Genomic DNA, 16915 nt, shown 5'->3' with positions numbered 1-16915 from the left:
GGATTCATGACACCGGATTCCACATTTAGCTCATGTTGTCTATGTCGGTTAAGGAAAGTGTTTGCATAAGGAAAATGAATTAACAAAGTGAACACTAACTAGGGTGACTTAAGGGGTTTTACTTAGTATAGGTAGGGGTATGGGACTCTACCTAAATATTGCACAAGTTGACTTTATGAGGAGTCATAAGAGGTTGTTCTTATGCATTATATAAATTAAATGTATGATGTTGACTTTATATAATGATAATGTTACATGATGATGATTATTGGTAATACGATATTGCCATATATTGCTAATTATTATGATATCTATTCATGATGCTATTTTTTGTGAAATTAGAAAATGCTTGTGATCCTTTTTTTGGTTTACTTGGTTGAGTAAGGTTATAAGGCTTTGGTTGGTGATGGAACATGTACACTTGATGTTTGATTATGAGTAAGGATCTTTTCATTAATGTAATGTTATGAACTCTTATACATGCTTTGTTTTTCTGACCTTATGTTAGAGTTGTTTGGTTATGTACTTAAAAGTGCTACTACACATGTCGACTTGATTTTAATTGATGATGTTGGTCTTGTGATAGATATGATCTTTTTTTAATTAATATGTGATTATTGACTTACATAGGTTCTTGAATTTGCATAAGGCTTTTTATATGACTTAGAATGTTTTATAAAGTTAATGTCCATTTCTCATGCATTCTTTCAAACATTTTATGTACATATGCGCATACGTAGTAAAAGTGATGTACTAACCATGTTTCTATGTTTACTACAAAATGTAGGTTCCGACCGTTGAGCTTTTAGAGGGACGTTTGAAGATAACTTGGATTCTCATTATCCAAGTTCGGTACATCCTCAGTTTCAGAAAACAATGGCACTATCTTTCTATTGGTTGATGTTTAGTCTTAGAGAAACTTTTGTTCGTTCTCTTTCATTTGAAGACTAATTTTGTATGTGCCTATACGTGGCTTTTTTTTAATGAAGTAAGGGTTATGACTAAATGTTGTATTCGATCTTGATGGTTTAATATGAGATGTATCCAAGTCTTCTTATGAATATATATTGCTATCTTATATATGTGAAATAAAAGTAGAAGCCGATGTAGTGCTTCCTATGCCAGGAGTGTATGTAAACTCCCTATGTATATATTATGTGTAAGTGAGAGGTCTATGTAAACCTCAATGTAGAAGTAGAATGAAAAGTTTTAAATTTACTGCAATTTAACCTATGCTATGTTATGATGAATGCGAGGATGACGATTTTGATTACGTATAAGGGGTGCCTGCCGGATGTGACATCTTGATTATGTAAATTGTGAGATTATGATTAAGATGAAATGATATAAATTTGGTTTTGAATTACCTATATGTTGTATTATGACATAATGACTATAATAATTAATCTTCCATAAGAGGGTTGTATTGAAAGTATATCTCATGCAATTCCTATTGAGCTAATGACGATAACTATACAAGGGGTTAATTTTCTATGACCTAAATAGACTATAATTGTTTAAAGAAAACTTAAAGACATTTCAAAAGACTATCTTAGAACCGAGTGAATTACTAGTGAGGAGTATCCCTTCCAAAGAAGGAAAGGTAGGTTCAGTACTGTACTCATGAGATAGATATAAAAACGCCACAGGCATAAAGAGGATCTCAAACATTTCTCCTAGTTCATGAACCATGTTGTCCACATAGGATTAATAGCTAGTGGATCCAGCTATATGCTATGTTCATGTTTTAGTACTACCTTGGCAAGTAGACCACCTCTTTTTGTGTAGGATTTCATAATACCAGATTCCACATTTATCTCTTATGTTCTTTGTCGGTTAAGGCAAGTGTTCGCTAAAGTAAAATTAAGTGAAGAAGTGAACAATAATTAGGGTGACTTAAGGGGTTTCACTTAGTCTAGGTAAGGGTATGGGACTGAACCTATACATTGCGCTAGTTGGCCTTGAGGGAAGTCCTAAAAGGTTGTTCTTATGTTTATTATGTAAATGTTATGCATATGTTTACTTTACATGTTGATGATCCTATGTGATGTTAGTTTCATTTATGAACATTTTATTGGTCTATATTTCCAAATATGATGATGATTGCTCATGAGATTATGTTATATGAGGTTAGGCATTTCTTGTGATCCTTTGTTTGGTTTACTTGACCGTGGGAGGTTATGGAGCTTTACTTGGTCATTGTCATATCAGGAAACCACATCTTAGAAGATATGGCATTCTCGGAAGACAATTGGTGTACTTGACCTCTCGGAGGTCTTTTACAAACCCTTTCATATCGTTCATTGTATATAAACATACGAAAAGTAGGGAAGAATTAAAAAATTTCATAAACATTCTATAAGTCTTTAAAAACACTTTCATAGGAAATACTAATTCTCATTTAATAAAATCTTAGACACAAGAATCTTTTGGGACCGGCCCATACACTATAGAAATATAGTACTACTAAGTCTATTACCACACCTTGATAAAAGAAATGAAAGACATCTATGCCCTCGAATAAAATGAGGACATACTTAAACATAAGTTGAATGATGAGACGATTCAAGTGTTTCTTCCCAAATGCTCCTCACCTTCCAACCACTATAGAGATCGATAAAAAGATGGAATTAGTAAAAATGCATGTACTAAGCATGGTATTATGCATAAAATCATGAAAATGAACATTTATTAGATATATGCTCGTTTTGGTTAATAATACTAACATTAAAAAAAATAACATTTAACACCTTAGAAACACATAAGGAATAACTTAATCAATTAAGAACATTTTAGCAACATTACATTAATTCATGTCAAATTACAGTGAATTATATTTACTGTTACACTGAAGCCTATCAACTTCACGTTGGATACTATCTAGCATGAAATTCCCTGAATAAAATCTAACCTAAGACTCAATTAAGTAAGACAAAGAGATACTGCCCATACAACCTCTCTTGGGACACTTAAATGATCCTCAAAACCACCTATAATGAGATCAACTCACACCTTCAAGACATCACATGCATGAACATGAGATCATTCTACCAAAGGTAATTCTAAGTCTAACTTAAGTGATTTGTGAAGCGAACGCCCATACAATCCCTTACACACACTAAGAGATCCTATAGGCTACCTAATATACAATCATCCTTAGTTAATACATCAACACATAGATAATATGACATTCTCTTTCCAAAGTCTATCAAAAGACTTAATAAAATAAATCAAGAACATAACGTCTATGATTGACCTCTTAAAGATTACCTAAATAATCCTTAAGACAAACTAAGGCTTAGATCATGTCCACATAATCAATCATCTTCCCTAACTAGAGTCATTGTTAAGATAGATCTAGGTAAGATACGAAGTTACCATTCATATACCCCTTCATACCTTAACTAGACGACCCTTAACTACTCTACATAGGTACTTATTCATTTAACATGCTTTCTTAACTTAAGTCAGTACATTCCTTAGTTCATTTAGGAGACAGACATTACATAAGGAAATTCAAGTAATTGTCTTGGACAAGACCTAGGGACTCTAACTAATACCTTCAATGCTTATTTTGCAATATCTAAATAGCGTCCCATACTAACACCTAAACTTCATAAAACTTCTCTAATGCTAGTAAGTATCCCACATGATGAGAATAGGCAATAACTGACATAGACCATGAAAGCTAAATATGGAATCCGTAGTTCCAACCTACTCCGATGAGGGTGTTCTACTTGACAAGGATTGAACTGGGACACTTCCTATGTAGGCACATGGTTAAGGATTATGAAGGGATTTTATGCACTCTAGTCTCATTCTCAAGTAGATCTACATTGTACTATAGTCTCCTTTTCAAGTGGATCTACTTTCCATAATATAATCACTCGGTGCTAGCCTTTATTCTCATAAAGTAATCGACACTAAAGGTTCATACAAAGGGGTTCAATATCTTGTTCAAAACCGAATAACTTTCACACAACCAAAGAGGTCCACTAGGGATACCTTACAATGGCGACATAGATAGCTCATTATCAGTTCCCTAAGGATGATATGATGTTGTTCAAGCAAATCAATCTTAATTCCACCATTCCTGTACATGAAGGATACCATTACGAATCTCGACTTCAACATTCATAACCTTACAACTAGGTTTAAGGTTCCACGTACATGACCTTCTTAACATCATGTAAGTTCTCACATACCATTCATTCATAAATGAAAAGGGTGCACGGATACTTCCTAGTCTAGACATCTCATATTCACATATCATTTTTACATGTATCAAGTAAAGGACACAGGTCTACAAAAACAAGACACAACATTCTTTGCTTTATCACATATAGCATATTATTCTTTGAAGCACTTGGAAATGACCCTTATCATCTTTATGTCATCCTATAATTTATCATATTATCACCAATATGACCATCATAACTCATATAATCATGTAGGAACAATTATGCATCAACAGCTAAGACTACACATATAAGAACATAGTCATAGGCTAACATGATCGCCTTACATACATAGAAGGAACACATGCATTTACTAAATAACAAGTATGTAGATATGATCATTCTTCACATAAATCAACTAGACAAATGATCGTAATACTTCAATTAGTTGCCGACAAGTCCATGATCATTATAGTACATAAAGTAACGGCGACAAGGCAAATTACATAGAATCGCCACCATAACTGGACCATACCAATCAAAACATTATTGATGCATAACTAGTATAAAATAAGAGAATTAGGGAAGCGTACCACCAATCAATTCTCTCCACTTCAATCCATGTCTAAATTATCCAATTCAATACCATAAGGCCCTTACCCATTGCCATAAGCAATAATTCAATGCCCAAACTATCATATTTAATGAAACTAGGTCAATTAAATATAGATTTATAAATCTAATAAAACCTAAATATCAATTCAATACAATTATTACATCAATGAAAAGCCCATAGAAAACTACACTAGAAGCATTACTACAGTATCATTTAACCCATAAAATAGTAAAAAACTAGGGTTCATCAATTACATGGATTCATATGTTAATTGAGTTAAAATTTTCTAATTAAGAACAATTAAATCAATTTACAACACTTTAAAACATTAATGCAAGAACCCATTCATATATCATAAAATTTGACAATTCATCTAGGAAAATTTTAGAAAAATTCTTTGAATTTGGGTTCCTTGATGAATAGAGTTTTAATGATAAAAAAAATACCTCAATAAATCTAATCCTCTAATTTTATGAAGAATCTCCACTCATTTCTCCAATCCAAGCCCTTCCTTGAGTTTTGCCTCCAATGAAGTTCTAGAGAATTTCTAAGGTAATTTGGGTTTTGATTTTTGAGGAATAAGTTCTTCTAAGTGTTAAAGGATTATAAACATGTCTAAAATACCCATAAAACCCCTAATAAACCTCCCTTTATCTTATTTTGACGTGAGGTGAATTTACAACTTCACCCCTAACTTAACAATAATGTTGTGCAGAGACACCCTCAACCCAGGAGTGGCAATCGCCGACTTGTTTCCCAAATAACAGACCGTCCTTTTGGTCCTTGGTTTGGGAATGAGGCTTGTATTTGGATTATATCCTACAAATAATAAGTGTAAAAATCTATGGGGCTTTGATTGACCAATGAGTCGTCGACTGCCATCCGTAAGTTGGGCTTGTTTTTGACAGCTTTTGGCAAAGGATGGGTCCTTCCTCAAGGACCCTTGGTTCGTCCTTGGAGATTTTCACCCATATGTTTCCAACCCAAATATGTTATTATACAATTTAAGTACCTACCACACAAATTTCATCCAAAACGAACGCGTAAAACTCGATGAAATATGTCAAGACATACAAGTTTTTTTCAACAAAAACCTTTCAAACGTCATAGACGTTCTTGGACCTCTGACCTCCAAAATTCATGAAACTTTTACACACTGCATATAAACACCATTATCAATCATATAAGGACATAATTAACTCATGAAAATTACAATTAGGCACATAACCACATATGAGGCATATAGGTGACTTAGTCGTCGAACGTCTTAGTCATCTCTTTAAGTTTGACTTCCAATGCACCAATACAACATTATAGACCATTTTATGACCATATAACCTCATTATAACCATGTTAGATCTAGATTCACCTAAGTCATTTCCGGGTTATTACAATCTACCCCACATGGACATTATTCGTCCTCGAATGACACTTGCCACCCTCCGAACACTACAAAGAATAGAGACTCAACTGGGAGATGATAAACATACCACATAACACATTATACAATAAAAAATAATAGAAGAAAAATCAATTTCACAACACTATGAGAATCATAACACAACAAGAAACTAGAATAAATTCTACAACTCTTCATGCTATAAAGCTCACATCCTTCATTCCAACTAGTAAAAACTATTTTTTATATTAATTATTATGCTCATATATATAGGTTATAACCATATTACAATAATTTAGACCAAAGGATGTATTATTAATTTTTGCAAATTTTTTAGAGTGAAAAAAATCCCTAGTAGCCTTTACAATAATGTTTTCAACATTTTTTAAAAATACAACTTTTAGGAAATTTATGATGGAAACATGACAATATGCAATGTAGAACCACATAAACACATATTACAACATAATAATAACTTCATGGAATGCACAGTGCAACAAATCAATTAAATTCACTTTCAATAAGACCCCTAAACACAATTGACATGAAACATGCTTCTATAACTTTCTGTCCTTCTACAAACCATACTCCCCCTCTTAGAAGGAACTCAGACCACTAAGGGTATACAAGTACTTACAATTATTCATCAACTTCCTCATTTGATTTTCTCCTCTAGTCGAAGTGCATAAAAACGCCTCTTATTAGGAGCATCATTCTTTTGGAACGTTAAGAGCAACCTACTTAGCCTCTCTTCTTCTAGGCGCAATGGTAGGATAATCTCTCACCTTGTGATCATCCTTAACACAGCCAAAGCAACCACTAGTGCCGGCTAGACACTTCCCATATTGCCTCTTCGCATAAGTAACACATGTAGGCTTTTCATTTTGAGAACCACCTACTATCTCAAATATCACCTTAGCAATCCTAGGTTCTTTTAGAGTTTGAGCCCTGTTCTTGAACCTAGGTTGATCTTGATTACTTAAACCACCCCTTTTCATGTTTCTACACATCCTCTTAATTTTGGACTCTTCTATGGATTCAGCACACATGATGAGTCTTGCTAGGGTCAAATCATCATATATTATGGCCGTATGGAATTCTTTCATCATTATATGGGTGACACCTGTCACAAACCTATTAATCTTATCCCTAGGGTTAGACACAAGGGACAGAGCATATTTAGAAAACATATAGAACTTCAAAGTGTATTCTTCAACACTCATATTACCTTGATTGAGATTGATAATTTCCTCTACGTTAACCTCCCTCCTCTCACGGGGAAAGTATTTTTCAATAAAAGCTTCCTTAAATTCTTCCACCTCAATCGGACCCGACTCAATCGGCCTATTGCCTTTTTATTGTATGTACCACACTTAAGGAACAACTTTCAATTGAAACAAATATAACTCCTCTTTCTCCCTAGAAGTCACTCCCATAACATGCACTATCTTATGCACCTTATCAAATAAACTCTTGCGGATCCTCTCCCACCATAGAGCCAAGAATGATAGGAGGATTCATCCTCACAAAATCTCTCAATCTAGATGTCATATGCTCTCCACAACATTCATCCTAGTCTCCATACTCAAATTCACTTGAGTAGTCACGGCTCGGGCAAAGGCAAGCAAAGCTTCTGTAGTCTTTCTATTAGCCAATTCCGGAGGAACCATTGGAACATCATTACCTTGATCCCCAATAGGGACTTGATCACCTTGAGCATCTTGAGGAAATTGCTCAACTTGCTCAACTTGAGAAGGAATCTCCTTATTCACATCATTTCCTCAATTCTCCTAACCGATGTCCTCCTCGTATCTGTCTTCCTAAAAACACAAGGAAAATTATAAGAAAAGAGTAATCATAAGTTTCACTCAATGACATGACATATGAGTAAAAAAAAGGGAAACTCTATCATCATATAGCCTGTGTTAAATAAATGTGTTGCGGCTCACACCGATGGTCAAAACCTTACTAGACGTGACATTATGAAACTTTTTAATTCCTAAGGCCAATTTCATAACCTATTCTCTCATACCAAGCTCGTCACATCCTGAGAACACCCCTAGAATATATGGAATTCTCAATATGCAACCGGCGTACATGACCTCTCGAAGGTCTTGTACAAACCCTTCTATATCGTTCATCACATATAAACATATGAAGAATAGTCTAAAATTGAACTTTTCATAAACATTCTATAAGTCTTTAAAAATTATTCCATATAAAACTCATAGGAAATGCTAAGTCTCATTTCATAAAATCGTAGACATAAAAATACTTTGGGACACGACCCATACAAAATAGAAATATAGTACTAAGAAGTCTATTACAATACTTCGATAAAGGAAATGAAAAACATTTATGCAGCTTCACTTGAATGATACTACGATCCAAGTCTTTCTTCCCAAATACTCCTCACCTACCAACCACTATAGAGATAGATAAGAGTATGGAATTAGTACAAACACATGTATTAAGTATGGCATTATGCTTAAAATCACTAAAACAGACATTTATTAGAAATATTCTATTTTTGATCAATCATCATAATATAGTAATTTACGGTAATATTTAACACCTTAGAAACAAATAAGGAATCACTTAATCAATTAAGAACATTTTTAGCAACATTACAGTAATTCATGTCAAATAACATTAAATTATATTCACTGTTACAGTAAATTCTATCATAGTTGCACTAAAGCCTATCAATTTCGCCTTGGATACTCTCCAGCATGCAATTCTTTCAATAAAAGCTATCCTAAGACTCACTTAAGTAAGACAAAGAGAGATCACTCATACAACCTCTCTATGCACACTTAAATATTCCTTAAGACCACATATAATGAACACACACTTTGTCAATTTAGTCAAATGTGTAAAAATTATATAGCGAAGCATAACATAAGATGTTAAAAAACCCTAATGGATTTAGCCTGAGAAGTAATCTAGAAAAGTTCTATGTATACCTCCGTTTAATGTTTGGGTCACTCATGCCCTCACCGTCCAACTTTTGGCCCAAATACGCCCTTATGGGTTTTAGTTTGTATGTTGGACATATCCAACTGATTTTTCAAATTTCAAATACCACATGGAATTGTTATGTCCTTTTGACCTTAACAGGTTACATTTATATGAAAATGGAGGGGATTCGGTCTCATAAACACTTAATCCAACCCATAAATCAATCCCCCCTTTACATAAACTATCCAACACATTTTTGATTAATTTTTATTTTTCGGTAAATCCCGAAAATGAGTAGTTAGTTCATTAAAACAAGTAAAATATGAAAAAATTAGTATAAAATTAACACTAGGAATTCAAAAATAAATACAGTATCTTAACTATAACAATTTCAATATTTTAATTAAAATTTGATTTTTTCGATTAGTCTTGAAAATGAGCAATTGATAAATAAAAATATGAAATTGTTTAATTTAATCACATTTTTGAATTTACTAATCATTTGATCTTTTTGGTATTTATTAAAAAAAATTAATCAAAACAGTTAACAATGGGTCGGATAGTTTATTTAAAAGAGGGATTGATTTATGGGCTGATTAGATGTTTATGAGTTTGAATCCGTTTCCATTTTCATATAAATGTCATGTGTTAAGGCTAAAATGACAGAACAATTCCATGTTGCATTTAAGTAAATAAAAATAAGTTTTAGATTTGCAACATACCACTAACGCCCATAACAACATATGTGGGCCAAAAGTTTGATGGAGAAAATATGAGTGACCCAAACATTAAATGAAGGATATATCTAGAACTATTCAAATATTTTAGAGACATATTTGATCATTTTTTCTTTGGAAAGTAAAAAAAGTTAAACCCGGAAAGAAAAAAGTAGCGGAAGCACTAAGTAGAAGTGAAGGGTTTACCGATGAACTCAACCTAGGATTCTGAGGAAACAGTAGTAGACATACTATATTATGGTCTCCAACTTCTTTTTCTCAATCTTGGTGGATAGTGAATTAGAAAAATGGCATTTGCATTAGATGAGTTCGGTAGGCCATTCATAATGATCAAGGAACAAGAGAAGAAAACCCGATTAAGATTTCTTGATGCTGAAAATGGCATTTGCATTCGATCTGGAAATGAACATAAGTTAAAGTACAAATAGGGTTTAAAGTCGACAAGACTGAACTAAAAAATAAGAAATTGCATGTGCGGGATGTTATATACATAACAAAATTAGAATAGACTATACGAATCAATTTGTAATTTACATGACACTTACACAATCTCTGCCGATTAATGCAAGTATAATCCCTCACAACCTCTGGTACCATCTTCTCAAGCCACTCACTTTCAGGTCATATCCAAATTCTATCCCTTTGTTGTTGTTTATTAGTTGTGGTTTAAACTCGCTTTCTTAATTTTCTCTTGGCATTTATTTTTTTCTTTTCCTAGTCTTAGCTTTTATACATGCATGTATAGGGTACTGCATTCCTAATTTTGATAATTATGTTCTACAGTATGATCTGAAAAATTCTGAGATTAGTATGGTAGAATGAAAAGTTGTTCTTTGGTTGTAGAATGACAAAGTTCATTTTTATAGTTGAACGATATGGTTTCTCTGATATGTGAACTTTATTCTGTAGTAAATGTTAAGCTGGGATTTTTAATTTTTTTTGTGTGGGTGAATTTGATCGGTTTATCAGAGTTCTCTCTCTCCATACATTTCCTTTATGGTTTTTATAATTGCACATGCAAAATATTCAATATGCCGGTAAACATAACTTAAAATTTAATCACTCCAGATCCTCTGTATTAGTTGTAACCTCTGGACAAATATATACTTAAAACCATCATACTAGAAACTTGATTTTTGTTTCAAGAAAAGATATCTCGAAGAGAGAACAAAATACATATCTAAGCTTAGGATCCTTGCTAAAGCGAAGCTACATGAGTGCCATATTTTACATTTTGGTCTAATCATGTACTGTGGTATTACTAGGAAGTATACTTTCATTTGAAATGTGAGTTTAGATCTATCAATACAACAATAACAACAGACCAATGTAGTCCCACAAGATTGGAGAGAGTAAAGTGTAACCTTACCTTTGAGGTAGAGAGACTATTTATGATAGATTGTTAGTTCAAAGAAAAATCATTCCAAAGCACTATAAAGAAATAAATAATGGATATGAAGATGTCATGGATAAACACTATCAAGAAGTTGGCAAATCATATTAAACTATAGTTATAACAAGATAAAATGATAATCAAAGTACAAAAAACAATAGATAATAACCAAACTCAAAAGACAAGATACTAAAAGAGTAATATTATAACTAATAATACAAACGAATAAATGAAGACAAAGATGACTATTTTATTAACCTTCTACCTTATTCTTGTCCTATCTAAGGTTATGTTCTCAGTTAGCTGAAGTTGCGTCATTTTTGTCTAACCAACTCCCCCAATACTTTTTCATCCTTCCTCTGTCTTTCCTAAATCATCCATAGCTAACCTCTCTCCCCTTCGCACTGGGCATTCATGAATCTCCTCGGCACATACCTGAACAATCTCAATCTCATTTCCCACATCTGTTCTCTAGTGATGCAATTTCTATCATGTCTTGAATATCGTTTATTAATTTTATCTCTCCTAGTATGCTCACACATCCATTTTTATCATTTGAGCGTAAGAGTTCTTGACTGTACAACACTGCTCTAGCCTCCACATAAGATAGTCAATCTAACAACTACTTTGTAGAACTATATTTATGTTTTGACGAATTTTCTTATCACATAGGACTCCAGATGTGAGACACTCTTTCATGCACCCTGCACCAATTAATGTATGGCATCATTGTCAATCTCCCTATCCTTGGATAATAGGTCTGACAAAAACATACCTATGAAATCCCACTGAACAGGATCCGGGAGGGTACGACTTTACACCGACATTTGCACTACCTCATGGAGGTAGAGTTTTTTAAAAAGATTCTTGGCTTAAGTGTCTTAGGTAAGATACTTGAAACCTTATCTCTTTTGAATGACTTGTGTATCAAGTATCACTTCATTGCCAAACTCAAGTGTTACGTCATTGAACTTGCACTCCAAGTATTCTATCTTAGTTCTAATCAACCTAAATCTTTTAGACTCCAAGGTTTGCATTCGAACTACCGAATTGGGTCAATTACGCCTCGGGTTTTGTGAATTAGAACTTTGTCATCCGCAATTAAAATACACCATGATACCTCTCCTTGCATAGGATGCGTCAATTCATCCATCACGAAGGAAAATAATATGGGATAAAAGTTGGTCGTTGATGCAACCCCATGACAACTAGGAAATGCTCCAACTCTCCTCCCACTATCTTTATCAAGTCTTGGTTCCATCATATATGCACTTTATCCTTGATGCAACCCCATTGCAACTATGTAATGGTCCAAGTCTCCTTGCTCTTTCCTTACTCGAGTAGTGGTTCCATCATATAAGTCCATGATCCTTGATGCAGCCCCACTACAACTGATAAATGATTCAAGTCTCCTCCCACTCTCCTTACCTGAGTCTTGGTTCCATCATATATGTCCTTGATCGCCCTTGTTTGGCAAAAACAGTAATGATTTGAAAGAATATTTGATCTTATCAATGTTCTTTTACCTATCTTAGTCTAACCTATGCATGCAAAACTTATTTCTTGTGATGGGGTTTGTTGATCTTTTTATCCACAGCAAGTAATGGTGCAACTATCCTTGAGAAGATGGATGTTTACAATCAGATGGCGAAGTTGATGGTTGAGTTGTCACGAAGTTAGGATTATTAAATTGGTGATGGAACTAATGGAGTTGTTGACATGGCTGGGGCTCTTCTAGAACAAACGGAGAAGCTGTTAGAACACGATGATCACCCTATTCGAGTTGCATTGGAGCATACTCCAAATAAGTTTGAATTTTGTTTGAATGAGTTTGAGCCTTTGATTCAAACCTGCGTGACTACGTTATCGTCTAAGATATAAGTGCCAACTCTGTTGTTACCTTTCTCTGTTGCTATCTTTTATTTTAATGATTTCCTAGTTCCTAGGTTCTAAACTTTTACTTTTTGACTTCAAGAACATGCTTGTGATTCATCAGAATGTGCATCTTGCACTAAAAGTATTTTGTTGTTATCAGTTTCTAATTACAACTGCAAAAACCCTTCTATACTACTTGTTTGTTTTAATATGGGGAATTGGCATTCTAGTGTGAACATATGAAAACGCTGCAGGGCTGAGATCGATGTCAAAGTAGTTCTAGATGTTGCAGATCTATAGAGGAATGATGTTAATCTGGACTTAATCAAACTCGAGGGAAAAGTTGGTGGGAAATTATATAATACAGATCTAATCTACGGAATCGTAGTTGATAAAGATAAGAGTCATCTTTAGATGTCAAAGAAAATTTAGGATGTTAATATTGCCATTTTAACTTGTCCTTTCGAGCATCCAAAACCAAAAACCAAGCATAAGGTTTACATTGATACTATGGAAAAATTTTGGACTTTACGCCTACAGGAGCAGTAGTTCTTTGATGACATTGCTCAGAAATGCAAGGTAAAATATGCAGAATGTGTGTGTTTGTATATATCGTGAAAGATTTTCTAAATACAGATATAAATGGGTGTGTGGGGTTGAAAGGACATGAAATATTGAAGCTACTTTTTTTATTTATATAGAAGGGAGTGAAATCTTAGGGATTAGCAAAAAAAGTTTGTCACGTGTTTTTAGACTTGTTAGTGAGGCTGGTGTGGGAAAAGTTTAAGCTTATGCCAGCTGAAACCTTAACTGTAACCGTATGTTTCCCCTGCTCCATTTATGTTACATTATTTCCTTATGAGTCTGTTTTGAAACGATAAAACATTTCTATATGGGAAATGCCTATGTACCCCCTTAGCCTATGATCGAAATTCCTGAGACACACCTTAACTAAACTAAAGTCCTATTACCCCCTGAATTTCTTTTTTTTGTTGTAATTTTGTGCACCTTTTTCGCTTATTTGGCATCCAAATATCTCCTATGTGCCTCAATTGCGTGGAGTCACGGAGTGTGATACATGAGATAAAAGGTACAAAAAATTACAAAAAGTTAAGTTCAGGAGTAATATGACATTAGTTTAGTTAAGATGTGTCTCTAAAATTTTCATCATAGTCTATGTGGGTACTTATGCATTTTCCCTTTCTTTATTGAAAACAATTTTACTTTTAACTTCTCATTTTACTCTTAATGAGAAACTCTTATTTCCTCACAAATGTATGGCATTTTTAGACAAAAGTCTTATTGCAACACAACTCTTAGGACATGCTTAAGACCACAAGTTTAAAAAATTATCCTATCTTCAGCCCAGTCAAAGTGTCAAACTATTTCCTATAAATTCGCTTGTAATATATATATGTTCAAGCTGCGGAAGCAACCACTAATGCTTGATTAAGGTAGGCTGTCTACATAGTACTCCTTAGGGTGCGAACGTTCCTTGGATCTTTCTAATGCGTGATGCTTTGTACACTGGAATGCACTGCCTTTTTTTTAAAAAAGTGTTTCTTGTATTTTCTTATGAGGATAGCATTGGATAGTTTTTTTGTAGATTCTCCTCTTTTTTTTTGGAGAATGCTTTGTCATGCTAGCGTTAGTATTTTGTTTTGGCTTATTTTCTTTTGTTATTTCTTTTCCCAAACTTCTTTGTTATGTTTTTCCTTTAGTCAAAGGTCTATAGGAAACCTCTCTACCTCCCAAGGTAGGGTTAAGGTCTACGTATGCATTACCCTCCCCATACCCCATTTGTGGTATTACACTGTGTATGTTGTTGTTGATAGCTGTGTAAATATTTGTTCTATTATGCCCTTCCCAACTCCCTATGCAAGCAAATAAATTCTGTTTTTCTCCTATATTTTTGTGTATTCGAAATATGTGAATGAAGGGTTGTTGTGTCATTTTCTTATGCTTCGCCATTTCATTGTGAAGTTTCAACACCTTGGTTGTTATTAGCATAAACAAGTACAAGCTAGAGGGATGCAATGTTATTGAGTTTTCCTGTGTTTACAATATCATTGTTTCAGGGGGTGGGGATATCTATGGTTTTTTTTGGGACTGTAAGGAGCAGTTTGGTTGGTTTTTACATGCAAAAATTACAAAGAGCTGAAGTTGCATCCTTTGGTAGTTTGTCTTATTCGGAGTTGGATTTCTAACTTATTTGCTGATATCTGACAGGATGTTGGTACCACCTTAGTTATTTGTCAGTAGGGTTTCGATGATGAAGCAAGCCAATTACTAATGCATAAAAATCTTCTTGCTATTAGATGGGTAGGTGGTGTGGAGTTCGAGCGGATAGCAATTGCTACAGGTTTGCATTTTATTTACTTATCAGCTATGATGCCTTTTCTGTAGTGGTGTTTCTGTTACAACAAGTAATTAAATCGCATTTTCTTGGTTCCAAATGTTATTAGGTGGGAGAATTGTGCCGAGGTTTCAAGAGTTGACACCTAAAAAACATGGCAGGTATTGTTTCAAGTCTCCTTTGTCTGTTCATATAGCTACAAATTTAGTGTGAAGTGGTGATAGGTCATTGACTGTGTGATATATCACTCATAGCTGACTTATATTTTTATGAAATTTTACTCTTCCTTTGTTTACAAATTCTTAATGTCTAATTTCTCAAATCTGTATGGAGATTCTTCTCAATTCATGTTCTATTTTGCATCATATTCATATCCTTTTTAAAGAATTTATGTGAATTTAGCCATTTACCTAGGAGTATCAAATACGAATAATAATTCGTAATGTTGTTTTGGATGTCTATCAATTGCTAAAAGTTATGTTCTATAAGTTCAGGCTGGTCTGGTTATAATCATTTGGAACAAGAAAGGACAGGATGATTTACATTGAACATTGTGCAAATTAAAGGGTTGTGACAATATTTATCCGTGGTGGTATGTTTCTGTGACCAGCCATTTAGTTTTTGTATTGAAATAAATCCTTCTTTATGTAAACTATCGGTAGAATTTTAATATGCTCCTTATTTTTTCATTTTAAATCCTTCTTCACTGGATTTTCTTATGGTTTGGGATCTACAGTTTCTAGGTTTGTGGTGTTTCCATCTATGTCTATTAGATTGTGACACTCTCATCAAGTCAACTATTCTAACTGTATGTTGATCCATGAGTCTTGTTTTAATGAGTGTAAAGATTCTGATACAAACTAAACTTATTTTTGGTTAAAATTATGGTATATGTGTGATTTTTTCAAGTATGCTTCCATAATTAGTTAGGCAAATGTGGTTGAGGGTAATGCACCATACAGTTCCAATTTCTTTTGAACCCTTTCTGTTAGGTCGGAGACCTCCACCAGATGCTGAGTTCTTTCCTAGTGGAGTTAGTCTCACAACATACTAATATAGGATGCTAGAACTTTGCGATTGAGGAAAGGTCATTTTTTAATACTAGGATATATGGGTTTTGTTTCCTACATAGCACCATTTGAGCATTCCTTACGTGCACATATTTGAAGATAGTGGTAAAAGTATATAGGAAGATCAATGTTACCTTTTTTTAAAAAAAAATTATTGGAAGATAACATTTCCTAATACTAATTTCAAAAAAGAAAAGCACAGGAGGATTACGCAAAATCTTAGGGCCCGTTTGACCATAGATTTTTCAAATAAAAATTCGGGAAAATTTTGGCAAATAATGTCTATCCATACAATTTACCATTATTTAGCAAATATTTTTGGAAAATAAC

This window comes from Solanum lycopersicum, chromosome 4, assembly GCF_036512215.1.
Source record: "Solanum lycopersicum chromosome 4, SLM_r2.1".
Taxonomy (NCBI): domain Eukaryota; kingdom Viridiplantae; phylum Streptophyta; class Magnoliopsida; order Solanales; family Solanaceae; genus Solanum; species Solanum lycopersicum.
This window is presented reverse-complemented; position numbering follows the sequence as displayed.